This window comes from Gordionus sp. m RMFG-2023, chromosome 5 (genome assembly GCF_954871325.1).
Source record: "Gordionus sp. m RMFG-2023 chromosome 5, tfGorSpeb1-WG-v2, whole genome shotgun sequence".
Taxonomy (NCBI): domain Eukaryota; kingdom Metazoa; phylum Nematomorpha; class Gordioida; order Chordodea; family Parachordodidae; genus Gordionus; species Gordionus sp. m RMFG-2023.
This window is the reverse complement of record NC_088779.1, coordinates 27397145-27410826: the sequence shown is the minus strand read 5'-3', so window position 1 is coordinate 27410826 and position 13682 is coordinate 27397145. Positions and strand designations below refer to the sequence as shown.

The window sequence follows — 13682 nt, the reverse complement described above, 5'->3', positions numbered from 1 at the left end:
TTTGATTAAATTATTAGATATCTCTAGATTCCCTTCACTCAGACTTTCACTAACTTCTAAAAAATGACCTAATCTTTTAAATAAATCTAATTTTTAGCTATGATATATTGTATATTTATTTATTATACCTATAATTCATGTTCTAATCTCCTTACACACTATTTAAAATTATGAAAAGTGATCGAAATATGTATTCTGTTAAATCTGATCGAAATATGTCATCAAAATACAGAAAAAAAGCATTCCTATATTAATATAAATATAAGGTTTTTGTCCTAAAAAAAGCTTCTCAGTTCATTAAAATTGAGCTTTGTTGCAGTAAGGGGTGAGAATGGAGCAGGCGATGGGTGAATGAGTAAAAAGGATCGATGAAACAGTATTTGGTGATTTTCCGGGTTTCTGTTAGGACCACAGCTTCCACATTAGGGTTGGATAATACATTTGGATCAATTCAGATAAAGTCTCCAATCAAAAGAGAACCCCTTGACCAAGGAATTAAGGATATTCCATCAGTCGCTTTTCTCCGGTTCTATATATGCCAGTTGTTTCAAGTCTAGAGAGGATACCCTCAAGTTTAAACCCTCAAAGTCGTTACATTGTGTGTGCCGTAAGAAATGGCCTCGACTAAAGCGACAATGGAGGCAATGCCTACCTTTTAGCAAGGTAGGACATTTGCCATGGGCCGTAACCCAATAGCAAACCTTCGTTCATATGCGGAAAGCAGAGGTTATGATTTTCAGAAATTCTTGGTCAAGTGGTGATAAACTGTGAGATCCTCATTTTGAAGGCACGATTCTTGATAAGCGAATAAGCCTTCATTGAGTGGAATATCCCAATCTTTCTGTGAATATTGAAGAGTGTTGGAATTATCCCAAATGGGCTGGGTTTCGGTTAATAAGGTAGGCTGGCAAATATTTTAATATTATTTTTTATTATAATCCGATAAATTTAAAACTCTATTTTTAATTAAAATTTAAGTTTGGAATTAATTTTTGGCCAAAAAAATCACTATAGACGTTCAAAAAAAAATTTAACTCTCACTGGTATGAATTTTGCTGGAAAGATAAATAACAAAGTGGATAGGTTATATTACACAAAAATTTGTAATTTAAATTATAAAATTGTTTGTCAAAACAAAAACAAAGACGAATTTTAGTGTACAAACACTAAATTGTTTATTTTTTTTTACCTTAAAATTTAAATATACTTTCTTTAAATTAAAAAAATTTTTTTTTGAAAAAAAAAAATGAGAAAGTAATGCTAAGATATTTATTATCCCACATTTTAATCCTCTTCTCTATAATCGCTGTCTGTTACCCTTTCTATCCTAACTACCGCTTCAATTACAAAAGTATAATCATTGCAAATTTAAATTTTCATAAAAAAATAAATTCTTTTTTTCAAAATTCTTCCCTAAAAAATTGCTTTTGAAAACCTGTAAAATCAAATTAAAAATTTAACCCAAGCCCATTTACGATCCAGTGACAATTTTTTTGGAGTTAGATCAGATTTGGATCTAATATTTAAACATATAAAAGGTTGAGGAAATTTTAAATTCAAAATAATATTTATTATTCTTATTCTCTTGTGTTAGTAATGTTATTCATTTAGAATTAACCATATTTGAAGCAATAAATTAAAATTGAATGTTTATTTTTCCATACTTATTTATTCAATTTATACAAAAATAATACAAGAAAATACAGTGTTGTGCAGATTTAATTCAAAAGATTTAGATATTTATTTAATTTATTTGAAAATAAAATTATTTGACTTGCAAAAACATTGTTAAAATTACATATACTTATATATTCTTATCAATTTTTTTACAAGTTAAATTATTCAATTTATTAGAATTTTAAAAAAAAATGAAAATGTTTTTAAATTTAATCTGCTCAACCCTTGTAAATAGATAAATATATTTCCAACCTTCAGATATTATTTTTTAAAAAAGTATTTCTTATTTTTTTTATAATTGGATTTTATAAGGTGATAATTCAAATCGGGCAAAAAGGGGAAAGCTATGAAGAAATACCACATCGAGATCATGGGCAGGGCTTATATTTAACTAATCTCTTATTATAAATTGACGCCAAAATTTAATAAAAATAGGAATTCGAAAATTTTTTTAATTCATTTTAATTAATATTTTATAATATTTCTTTAAAAAAATCATTACTCTCTCTTTTTAAAAAAAATTTTAAAATTCATTTATTAGTGATTTTGAAAAATCTTTAAAAATATCTTTGTAAATTTCTTTTTAAAAAATTTTTTAAGCATGAAATTTACAAAAGATTTACTTATAATCTATTTATTTTATTTTTTAAATAAGATTTTATAAGTTCCAAAGGTAGAAATTGATCAAAAATATACTTTTTGAAGATTTTTTTCTGATTTTTATTCAGTTTTATGTATTAATTAAGGTTATTTTAATATATAAATAGTAGTATTTAATTAAAATATTATATAAGAGTTTAAATTTCTTTTATATTTTGCAACCCTAACACTAACCCAGATGTTATATTTCGCATTTCCAAGTTCTATTAATTCCTTTCCCTCTAAATTAAAAATATGATCCTTTAAATCAGGGCTGAGAACCCCCCTTCCTTCTCCTGATCTAGAACCTTAAAAAAACCAAACATGACGCCAGAACCTGAACCCTTTAAAAAAGTTTAAGGTTTCAGAGTTCAATAATTATTTTTTCTAACTCACTCTCATTATGAAATAAAAAAAATTTTTTCATGGAATAATTTTTTTAATTTCATTTTGTGTAAAAAAAATTCCCTTATATTATTAAACACCTTTTAGTCAATGACATATATAATACCTAGACTGACGATTTATTCATTAAAATGCATTTTTAAGCGTCGTTAAAAGCAAATCAGCTGGACCCGCCATTTTGGTAACACATATAGTAATTATTCTCATGTTTAAAAACTACTATTAAATTGATAACTTGCTTCCTTATTATCTCGATGATCCGGTAATTCTTTAATAAAGTTTGCATCAGATATAAGGATTAAATTAGGCTCTCGTTTAAAATTTTAATAATGATTAGTATACCAAGATGGCGTCTCCAGTTGATTTGCATTGATGTACACTTTTAATAAATGAATCGTCAGTCTAGGTATTATATATGTCATTGCTTTTAGTACGATTTTGTGACTATAAATTTTTTTTTATTATTCATTAGTTTTTCCATATGCATTGGGCCTAAAAATTTATTCATGGATTTTTTATTCAACTTAAAACCAAAATGAGAGAGTTTTCAGTCCTGTGTTTCTTTTGTGTAAAACTATTAAAATTTGTATTTCATTTAATTTTATTTATATTATTTTTTACAAAAAAAAATTAAGGAAAGGACCATTTTTTAAAAAATAAATTAAATTCTAATATACAAACTCATTTATAAATTTTTAGAGTGCCTTAACAAACAGTGTAATCTAAGATGTGCTTATGGATTGATTTATGACAGCCAGGGATGTCAGCAATGTCAATGTATTCCGAAAGCCGAAAGTGAAAACTTCTGATATATTAAACATAAGGAATAATGAGATTTATTTTTGTCACTTAACTATCCGACATGGGTGAGGCTATTCAAATCAACTGGGGAAAGTGCATCAACATTCCTGTTAAAAATAATATATTTTTTTGTTGCTATTTTTGTTTAAAAAATCGTTTAACTCAAGGAATGTGAAACTGAAGGAAATTTTTTTTAATTGGAGGAATGTATTTAAAATTAAACAGGTATCTTATCTAAAATAAGGAACAGAATTAAGGGTTAGTCGGATATGGGTTAGGTTTTACGGCTTGAGGGATATGAGAAAGAAAGAAAGAAAGAAAGAAAGAAAGAAAGAAAGAAAGAAAGAAAGAAAGAAAGAAAGAAAGAAAGAAAGAAAGAAAGAAAGAAAGAAAGAAGAAGAAAGAAAGAAAGGTCATTTGATTATAAATGGAATAAGTTGTTGTAATGGCAATGCCTTATGTTGGATAATAATCCTTTGTTTAAATGTAATTATATATATATATATTTTAAGAAAACATTTTCTAAATATTTTGTAAATTTTATTTTGACAAACCTTAATTAGAAATTTGGCAAAAGAGATGTAAAAAAAATTCACTTGAAATTTCATTTTAAAAATTATTTTAATTTACAGAATGCCCATCCAAAAGGCTTTGCAATATTAGGTGCCTTGGAGATCCTATCTTCAATGATCAAGGTTGTCAAATGTGCCAATGCTATACTCCTTTAAAAAGTTTTTTTTTTAAATTGCATTATAATTGAATAATAATAAATAGAATATAGAAAAAGCATTACAATTGTAGATGAGATGAGCTAGATAAAATCATCAGTATTCTTATCTACTAGTGTTCATCTATATTGTAAGAGATAAAGAAAAAAAAATCTCATATTATCTCAAATATTAGAGTTAACATTACCAAATATAATAAATCATCTAAATTCTTTGAAGGTTAAAATATCACAACCATTGCCATGTTTTTGTGAAATGTACATTTAACATTTTCGATTAGAGTAGTCACATTTTATTTTTGTTAGAAAAATAAATTAAATTAAATATGAATTTTATAAATTTCTGGGGTGTGATGGTACTGGGTTTACTGGTTCTTGGTCAAATGACAATTGGAAGCGAGCTCGATAAAAGTTTAATTTAATAAACAAATTTGCAAAAATTTAAAAAAAAATATGTGTTTTTTTCTTCTTTTTATACTAGCATAATTTTCGGGCTTACAAATATATCACCTTTACCTAATCTGATTTTTATTTTGAATATCTCATCAAACGTATATAGTGCTGTTAGACGGCTCGATTTGCGCCAATTTTAAATTAGGATTTTAGTTCAAAATAATATTATTGCAAGCCTCTAAATTTTATTAATGGAAGTCCCGGCCAAACCTTTCCCTAATATATGAGCAAAATCTTTCAGAATTGGGTAATATTCTTTAGCTCCGTTATTTAAAATCGAACCGTTTAACAACACTATACTATATATACATATTACCTTTTTAATCATAATAATTCAATTTATTAAGTATTATAGGAAATTCAGTCTTATCCGTTTAATCTGATAGATGGGTAATTCGTATTTTTCTTCCTATTTTAAACAATGAATATTTTTTTCTTAAAAAAAAATTATATTATCAAAATTTCTCTATTAGAGTGTAAAGTCATCATATGCAGCCTCCGATGTATTAATGGCTTACAGAAAGATATCAACGGATGCCAATTGTGCAAGTGCGTTCCGCCATCATCAAATACAACTCCCAAAAGTTTATTTTTTAAAAATTTTACAATAAAACTTTTTTTTTAAAAAAAAAAACAAAAAAATACAAATATAAAAAAGTATAGATTTCTTTCTAAGTCACTTTTTAACTAGTTAGAGAGATAAATAAAATGAACAACATTTATTAGGATTAGAATAAGATTTGGTGATGACAGGAAATATACGCGCGACGTTATAAAATACCTAGAAATCTTTATCTGTTTATATTTTTAAGAGTTATAATTTTTTTAAGTAAAATATAGGTAGTTAAGATATTAGTCTAAAATAATATTTATGCAAACCTCTAGATTTCGCTAATAGATTAAACTCTGCCTTCTATGAGTAAAATTTCCAGAGCGTGCTTTAATATTTTTGGCTTAAAATCAGAGTACATCTAACTCTGTCTTTGATAACTTACTACCTTTGCTCACTTAGATTTTCAATTAAGCTTTGCTTTATAATGAAGAGGACACGATTTAAAAACTAATTAAATATTTTTATTTATCAATTTTTCAATAAGTCAAAATAATGTTTTTTTTAATTGAAAAAAATACTACATATTTTTATCCAATAATTTAATAATCTTATAATAATTCAATAATGAATAACATCATCGAAAAAAATTATATATTTTTCACATATCATAATAATCATTTTATTTATTATTATTATTATTATTTAATTCCGACCAATCAACAATATGCAATATTGTTGACTGACGGTTGCCTTATACTTAAATATACGCATCTTAAAAAACTATATATAACTGAGACACTTAGGTTAGCCGTTTTTTAAAAAATCCAGCCGTTTGACAACACTAGCTAAATGATAGCAACATTATTAAGAATTCCTTTGCCTATATTTAATATATTTTTTTTAAAAAAGTGTGTCCAGAATTACCTTGTTTTAAGTACATTAAATGTGCCCATGGTCAAGTATTGGATGCCAATGGATGTCGCACCTGTGCTTGCAAACCTTAAACCAAATTATACCAACTCAAAAAATTCTTGAAAGGCTCTAATTAAATATAGAAACACAAAATTTTAGATATTATCTTTTTAATTCAAATTTTTTTTTGAAATTTATTATAACTTTTGTATTTATTTATAAAAAAAATTATATTTATAAATTATTCCAAATTATAATGATTTTTGAATTCCATTACTTAATATATGACAGAGATGAGGGGAGAAAAATACCCACCAAATAAATTGTAATAGTAATAAAACAACCGCTAATCAAAATATGAACGAAAAAAAAGGAAGAGTATAAGTGAAAAGGGGAATAGTAATATAAATATTTATTGGTGATATTAACGCTACAAGCCTGGCTGAGGATTTGTAATTAAAAATTATATTCTGAAATTCAAAACATGGGATTTCCACAAGGTTATTATGATAGGATAATAAACAAATAATAGGGCCCCCTAGATCTTCTTTTTTGGATAATTTCGCTTTTAATTATAATACATAATTTAGTATTGCAAGTTTGTAAAGCATTGAGTCATATATATATTTAATACCTAAGGTTTGCATTAACCTCCCTATATTTTACTCTTGTTTACGCTAAGATACGCTGTCTATTAATTCACGCTTTCTCCCTAATTTTTGTTATAATAAATTTTAGACTACTCTAGAAATATTTTATTATAAAATGTTAAATACTTTAAATTAGTCTAACCAGAAACTTATTTTTTATTCTAATTCAATCTTACATATTTATGGTTATTTTTTATTATTAAACAAAATATTTAATTTATTATAATTTTACAACAGAGAAATATGATAAATAACTTCTTCTATTGAAAATGAGTCTTATATGGATAAATGCGAAAAAAGTCGTCTTCGCAATTTTTAAGTTGCAATTAGTTTTATAAAGTTAAACGATTTTTTGATTAGTTAAATTAAATTTCCTCCTAGTTGAAATTTCTATTTTTACAAAGATTTTTTTGTAAAAAAACAACATCAAATGACTTTTAACGCAATATATAAAAACATAGAATTCCACCAAATGACTAAGAGAAAGGTAAAGAAAATATTTAAAATTTAAATGTTGTAATATACAATTAAAAAAAATTAACATGGAGGAGTCGTGAAAAGCATTTAAAAAGTCAAAAAACGGAATCACGTGGTCAAGTTCGATCTACTATATATCATCCCACTGGAACCACCAAGTTGGCTTTAGAAAAAAAGATGACCCTTGCTGGATTCGAACCCAAATTATAGAATTGTGATATACGCACCGGACCGACTAGGCCACAAATGCTGCTTGAAACCATAAAATTTATTTGTATATGAGGATAAAATTATAACGGTATCTAATATTTTAATATAACATATTTTAAAAAAATTAATAACATTTAACGTTATATTACTCATTTTAAAAAATTAGGAGTCATAATCAAGCCATACTTTGAAAACAATAATTTATGTGATGATATTCCTGTAAATATCCAAACCGACCATTCATCCATCACAGGATAAAATCGCTTAGTTTTCATTGCAAACTTATTGCTATTGTCTATTCTGTTTCCTCATTCGAAAATTGCCAAGATGTAGAAGAATATAATCTTAAATAGTTTTGAATATTAAGGTCTTACCAGTTACCACAAAGAGACACATTTTAGAGGTTTTGAAGGAATATCATATGCATTTCCTTTATTAATGTGGAAATACCGTAACATTCTCAATAATACCGCACTATTTTAAATATAATAATAAAACAGGAGTTAAACTTCTAAAAATATTCAATCGGACATGTAGAAATCGAGGGGCATATATTGATTAAATGTTTGCTCAGTACTTGATTTTAAAACAAAAAATTAACAATTTAAATTGTAGTATAAAATTTTCTAAAAATGAATAAGATTTATTTTATATGCTGAATTTATATAATTATTTTGTGTGCACATTTCTTAAGTAAAAATTTAACGAAATAGTTATTGAAATTCTTTTTATTTGAAGGAAATCTGGCAACCTTAATAACTCGAATTATATTTAAAATTAGTTGCTATTAAAATATTGAAAGAATAATATTATTTTTTTTAAAAATGTAATAGAAACTTTATGCAATAATAATAAAATATATATACTAGAAAAGGGAAGTTCGAACATTTTAGAAGAGAAAAGGTAAGAAGTGGGAAGAATGTAGAGGGAGAGAAGAAGATATACTATTAAAGATAAAAAATTGGGATATTATTCAATGGAAGGTATAAAACTGAGATAGTAAAACAAATAGTATTAGCAAACCTTTATCCTAGAGTAGGTTAATCGATATTTTCATAAATTCCCTAGTTATTTGTACCAAATTTAAATTTTGCTAGTGTGAACAAGAAAAGGAAGATCAATGGAATTCTATTTGGTTATTTAAGATTCTATCTAGAGTAAGAGCATCTATGATTAAATGAATATTATTCAAGTGAAGATTCCCAAACAAGGACTTGATCTCTCGAAGCAATGAATTGAGGGTATTTCAATTTGCCTTTTTTTCTAATACTTTTATGATATTTAAGTAATGAGAAATCAATCCTTTTTAAAGAAATTATAAATATAATGCCTAAGCGTTTTCGTAAAATAAACGTTTATAATTGTTTGCAATTTGCAGGATACCATTTGAAATGCATGGGTGCATTTTAGCATTACGAAACTCTCAATTATCTTCCACTATTATGCGTTTTTATTTTAATATAATAATGTAGAAGGTTTCTAGAAGAAAAAAATTTTTTTTTAATTATTATATTATAATGTTAATATCGTCGATATTTTGCTTTATCAATATTGCGCCTTTTTATAATTTGTAATTTTATATAATTGCTTTTTTCGAATTAATTATTAAGACATATACTTTTAAAATTTACAAACCAAATGCATATAGAACTACTATCAACTAATTCAATTCTTTTCTATATAATCATTGTGTGCCATTCCTCCACCAATTTTTATTTCTTCCATAAAAATTTCCAAATATTTCAAAGTTAAAAACTTCTGCAATTAACCCTGATAAGAGGAAAAATCTCGCCTTGAAGATAAGATTTTTCGGGCCGGGCAGAGTGACCTGCGTGAAAAATAAAAATTTTTATGGGCCTATCCTAAAGTTTGCAAATTTTTTTAGCTTATAATTATATTTATCCTTTTTTCTAGTGATTCGGATCGAACCTAAACCAAATTATTAAACTAGTATTAACGGTTGCCAAACCGAACAGGAACGGTTAATTTGTCATCCGAACTTAGTTGAACCTCTAAAAATATTTACAAACCGGTTTAAACTTTTTGATATTTATACTCTCTTAAAGGTGATTAACAATCAGTTTTTGGCTGATAAGTCATTAATTATTTTTAGATATTTTTGTGTATTGCTATTTGACGGTGCCAGCTATCCAAGTTAGCTTATATAATATAGAAGTGTTCTCATATTCATTCTCCTTATAGATATTATATATAATTTTAATACGCTTTTTAAGCGAAAAGGCTTTAATAGGTTTTTATTCAACCCGAAACATAGGGGGGAGTGGGAGACGTGTATTTAGTCTATGAGAAATAAGTTGAAATAAATATAAATAATAGATTGTTTATAAATTCCTAATATTTAACATCTGTTTACCTTTTAAATTACATTTAACTTTAATTTTGCGTATAAATTGCACAAAATAATATTTACCGTTTATTAAATTCTCTATAGGAAAAGAGGCTTTCAGCTATAAAATTCTAGAATGATTGACGTTCTTTAACTTTTATTTCTAGACAAAGTAATAACCGGCCCCAGTAACCCCACGGCTAAGAATACAATACGATATAAATCTAATAATTAATGCATTCATATATTATTAGACTTCAAGCGAATTCTCTATAAAAAATATGGATGTAGAGTTTTTACCTTTTATTACCTTTTATTACTCCTTATGAGCTTGTACATTTATTTTATTTGGTTTAACTCCATTATTTCGCTCACTTTCTATCTCCTAAGCTTAATTTTTAATTAAGAATATCGCGTCCTTGGAAAATATATACCCATGCTCATATTTTTTTTATATTCCTTGTGGAGTTCATTTATTTAATTTATTTTGGAGGAGGGAGGGGGGGGGGGGGGTTCTCAACTATATTTTCTATCCTTTTCATCTCCCACGCCTAATTTTATATTTATTTTCAATTATTTTTAAAAAAACAATTCCGAGGTTAGGTACCTAAAAACGAAATTATAAAATAAGGTATCTTCAGTATGAAAGTATTATTTTTATATTTAATTTGTTTTTTTTTACATTTATTGCTATTTGTAACATCTCTTAGTGATCCTAATTATTTCGGGAAAAAATGGCACCATTATCTACTCTACTTAATTTCAACATTACGAATTGCTATAGCTTAACGATTCGAGCATAATATATTTAAAAATATCTTGAAAATTAATATAATATCAACTAAATGGGCATACCCCTTCTTAAACATATTATATAATTGCTAAGCAGCAGGCATATTAATTGATATGCTAAGGGCTTCACATGAAATATCATTTCTCATTGCTCTAAAGGCTACTTTATTATACAAGAGAATAGGCGGAAGTTAATAGAAAAACAAAATACTTATTAGGGAATGGGAAAGAATGGCCTTGAATTTGATGATTTTATAGTAATGTTTAAAAATACAAACTCGTGATATAATAATATTGTAATATTTTTTTTAAATTTCATTTACATATTTTCATATTTTATATTTACACATTTATATTTTTTTTAAAAAAAGCAATCTTAAGGGAAAGGTGAATATATGGTTATGGTTTAATATTTATAATATCTATTTTTTTTTAAATAATGTATCTGTAAGATCTTCTTGGATACCAGTGGTGAAATACTTTATCATTTCATCCATTTTTATTATTATTAACGCCAAAAGCAGGTGCCAACTATTCGTAGAATCTGTAAAACAAAGGTTGAGCGAGCGATCTAAATATATATTCTGAAATTATTGCATATTATAAAATTTTTGTATCTACCCTGGCGGGATGCAATCATCTCTCCTCATTCCATTATCAGGATTTACTCTGCAAATCCTTCCTTTCCCGATCCTAGTAGAAGCCATACCCTATATCACCCCCCTCTGCAGCCATAAACATGATTTAGTCTCAGAGCGGGACACATTTACCAAAGCATCAATAACTAATTAATGGACACGAAGATTAATTACGTCTTTACGTATTTTATACAAATATATTTAATTTAAGCCTTAATATTCTTTTTAAATAGGTATGACGATGGATCATATTGTTATAATCAGATGGATTTGTAAATATAGTTTTTTTTTTTTAAATGAAGGGGATAATTTCACAAACGTTTATTACTAAAATAAATTGATATCACGTTTTCATAAATTTCTAGCCTAGAGGTTGGAACCAATTTTTATAAAGTTAAACTTCTAAAGCTGAAGCCATTTTTTCATTTTAACTTTGAGATTATGATTTAGGCCATTCTGTTTAAGTTTTCTGGCGCGGCGAACGAGGTTAAAATCTGGTTTAACCTCGAGATTGAGATTCGAATGGGTGGTCAATTAATTTAAAAGAAAATGATGATGTTATGTCACTTCTCTTCAATTTCCTCTTTTTTTTAGCCCTTTCTAAATTTTTGTATCTGTAACAGAGAATGAGGCTCTTTTATTTTTCTATAACTTTGTTGATTCATTTTAGCATATTGCCTAGCCATGAATCCAAAACTTCATATTTATTTTCGTCCTAAACCATGGTTACGAAAATGGTATGAGTTATAAGCGTAACTTATTTCTATATCTTTGTTCTTTTAAGCATCTGTCTCTTCCAGGCATAATTCAAAAACTTATTATTTATTTCTTCGTAATATTTATAAGTGGCATATGTAAGTAAATTTTTATAAGTCTTCAAACGGTCTTTGAGCACACATATTATTTACTACAGATAAAGCTAGCGAATGGTTTCGTTTCCTTCTCCCTCTCTAGCTGCATTGATTTTAGCAAAATAAGAGAGTGAGATCAATACACATCTAATATATAAAAGAAATTCATTTTATACTGTTAAATCATTAAATTTCATTTTATTTTGATTTTTTTTTAAAAAATAAACCTTATTTCTCTAGGGGTTTTCCCTAAAGATTTTTTTTATTAGACAAAATTTATATTTTGTTGTTAAATGTTTTGCTAAATCCATTTTTTTTTATTCTAAGAATAATTTTGTATATTATATATTACACTACAATTTGTGATTTAATTTTTTTTGCGTTTATTTTAAATATTTAAAAATAATGTTCTAAAAAACATAAGTCTTTTTCTTTCACTTTCATTATTCACCATCCTTTATGTTTAAAACCACCATTAGTGTGTTTTAAAATTCAAAGTTTTAAGTTTAAATTAAAAAAAAATTTATTGAATTTTTATAATATATAAAATTAAAAATTTTTTATTTTCAAATGAATAAAAAATAAATAAGATTTTCTAAAATCGAAAGAACGTAAAAGCGTTCACGTTCAAAGTTCGTCAAAAATAAATGAAGCGTAGTTTCATTGAATAGTATATTTATGTAAACAAATCATTTATAAATTTTCAGATTCCCCAAACAAAGTATGCGATATTACATGCACTTATGGCTTAATTTACGACAGCAAAGGCATTCAGTATTGTCAATTAAAAAATCTACCAATATTCTTTGATTTATAAAACTATATTTCAGTATTTAAAAATATTTTTGGAAACAATTTTATAAGTGTAAAAAAATACTTTAACAACCCATAAAATTTTTTTCAAAGCCACTTTAGGAATTTTCGGCATACCTTTATATAAACAATTTTGGATATCATGCGATTTTACAACTATTAAAGACTTCGACCAGATTAAAAATAATACTTTCAAAAAATATAATAAAATTTATTTGACAGATTGCCCACCCAAAGAGCCTTGTTATTTAAAATGCACGAAGGGTCTCATTTACAATAGCGAAGGTTGCCAAAGATGTCAATGTATCCCATCACTAAAAAAGTATAATTTATAAACATCTATAATAGAATTTTGATCCATGATAACATTATAAAAAAATATATATGTAGGCTAAATTGAGGCTAATCTGTATTACACGAAATTCCCCATTAATATACAATTGCTGCTGGGGGAAATAATTTTGTTAATATCTAGATGTATTTTTTTTGCTCCCTCTTTCCTACGCATCATTTGCCATAACATTTTTGTTTCATTCCGGTCCGAAACTTGATAAAAAAAAGCCTTTTTAAACATTTAGTGGAAAATTTGATTTCATCTATTTTTATGGATAATATTATTAGTCGATCTCCCCATTTATATTCATTTTAGACAATCTTTTTTTTTCTCACTATAATGGCTACAAATTTACGTTGAGAAATTATTTTTATATAAGAAATAAGACAGCGAAATTAAAAAA

At 26.0% G+C, this 13682-nt stretch overlaps 2 long non-coding RNA genes across 2 annotated transcripts; both read left to right on the top strand.

Moving 5' to 3' along the window:
• The first annotated feature begins 1222 nt into the window (after nucleotides 1-1222).
• On the top strand, nucleotides 1223-4253 carry LOC135930080 (uncharacterized). Its single transcript, XR_010572724.1, has 3 exons — nucleotides 1223-1351; nucleotides 3421-3516; nucleotides 4155-4253. It is a non-coding gene; the product is annotated as an uncharacterized LOC135930080 (long non-coding RNA).
• Nucleotides 4254-4500: 247 nt separating this feature from the next.
• LOC135929520 (uncharacterized) lies at nucleotides 4501-6510 on the top strand. The gene is made up of 3 exons (XR_010572603.1): nucleotides 4501-4660; nucleotides 5176-5286; nucleotides 6165-6510. It is a non-coding gene; the product is annotated as an uncharacterized LOC135929520 (long non-coding RNA).
• The last annotated feature ends 7172 nt before the right edge of the window (nucleotides 6511-13682 follow it).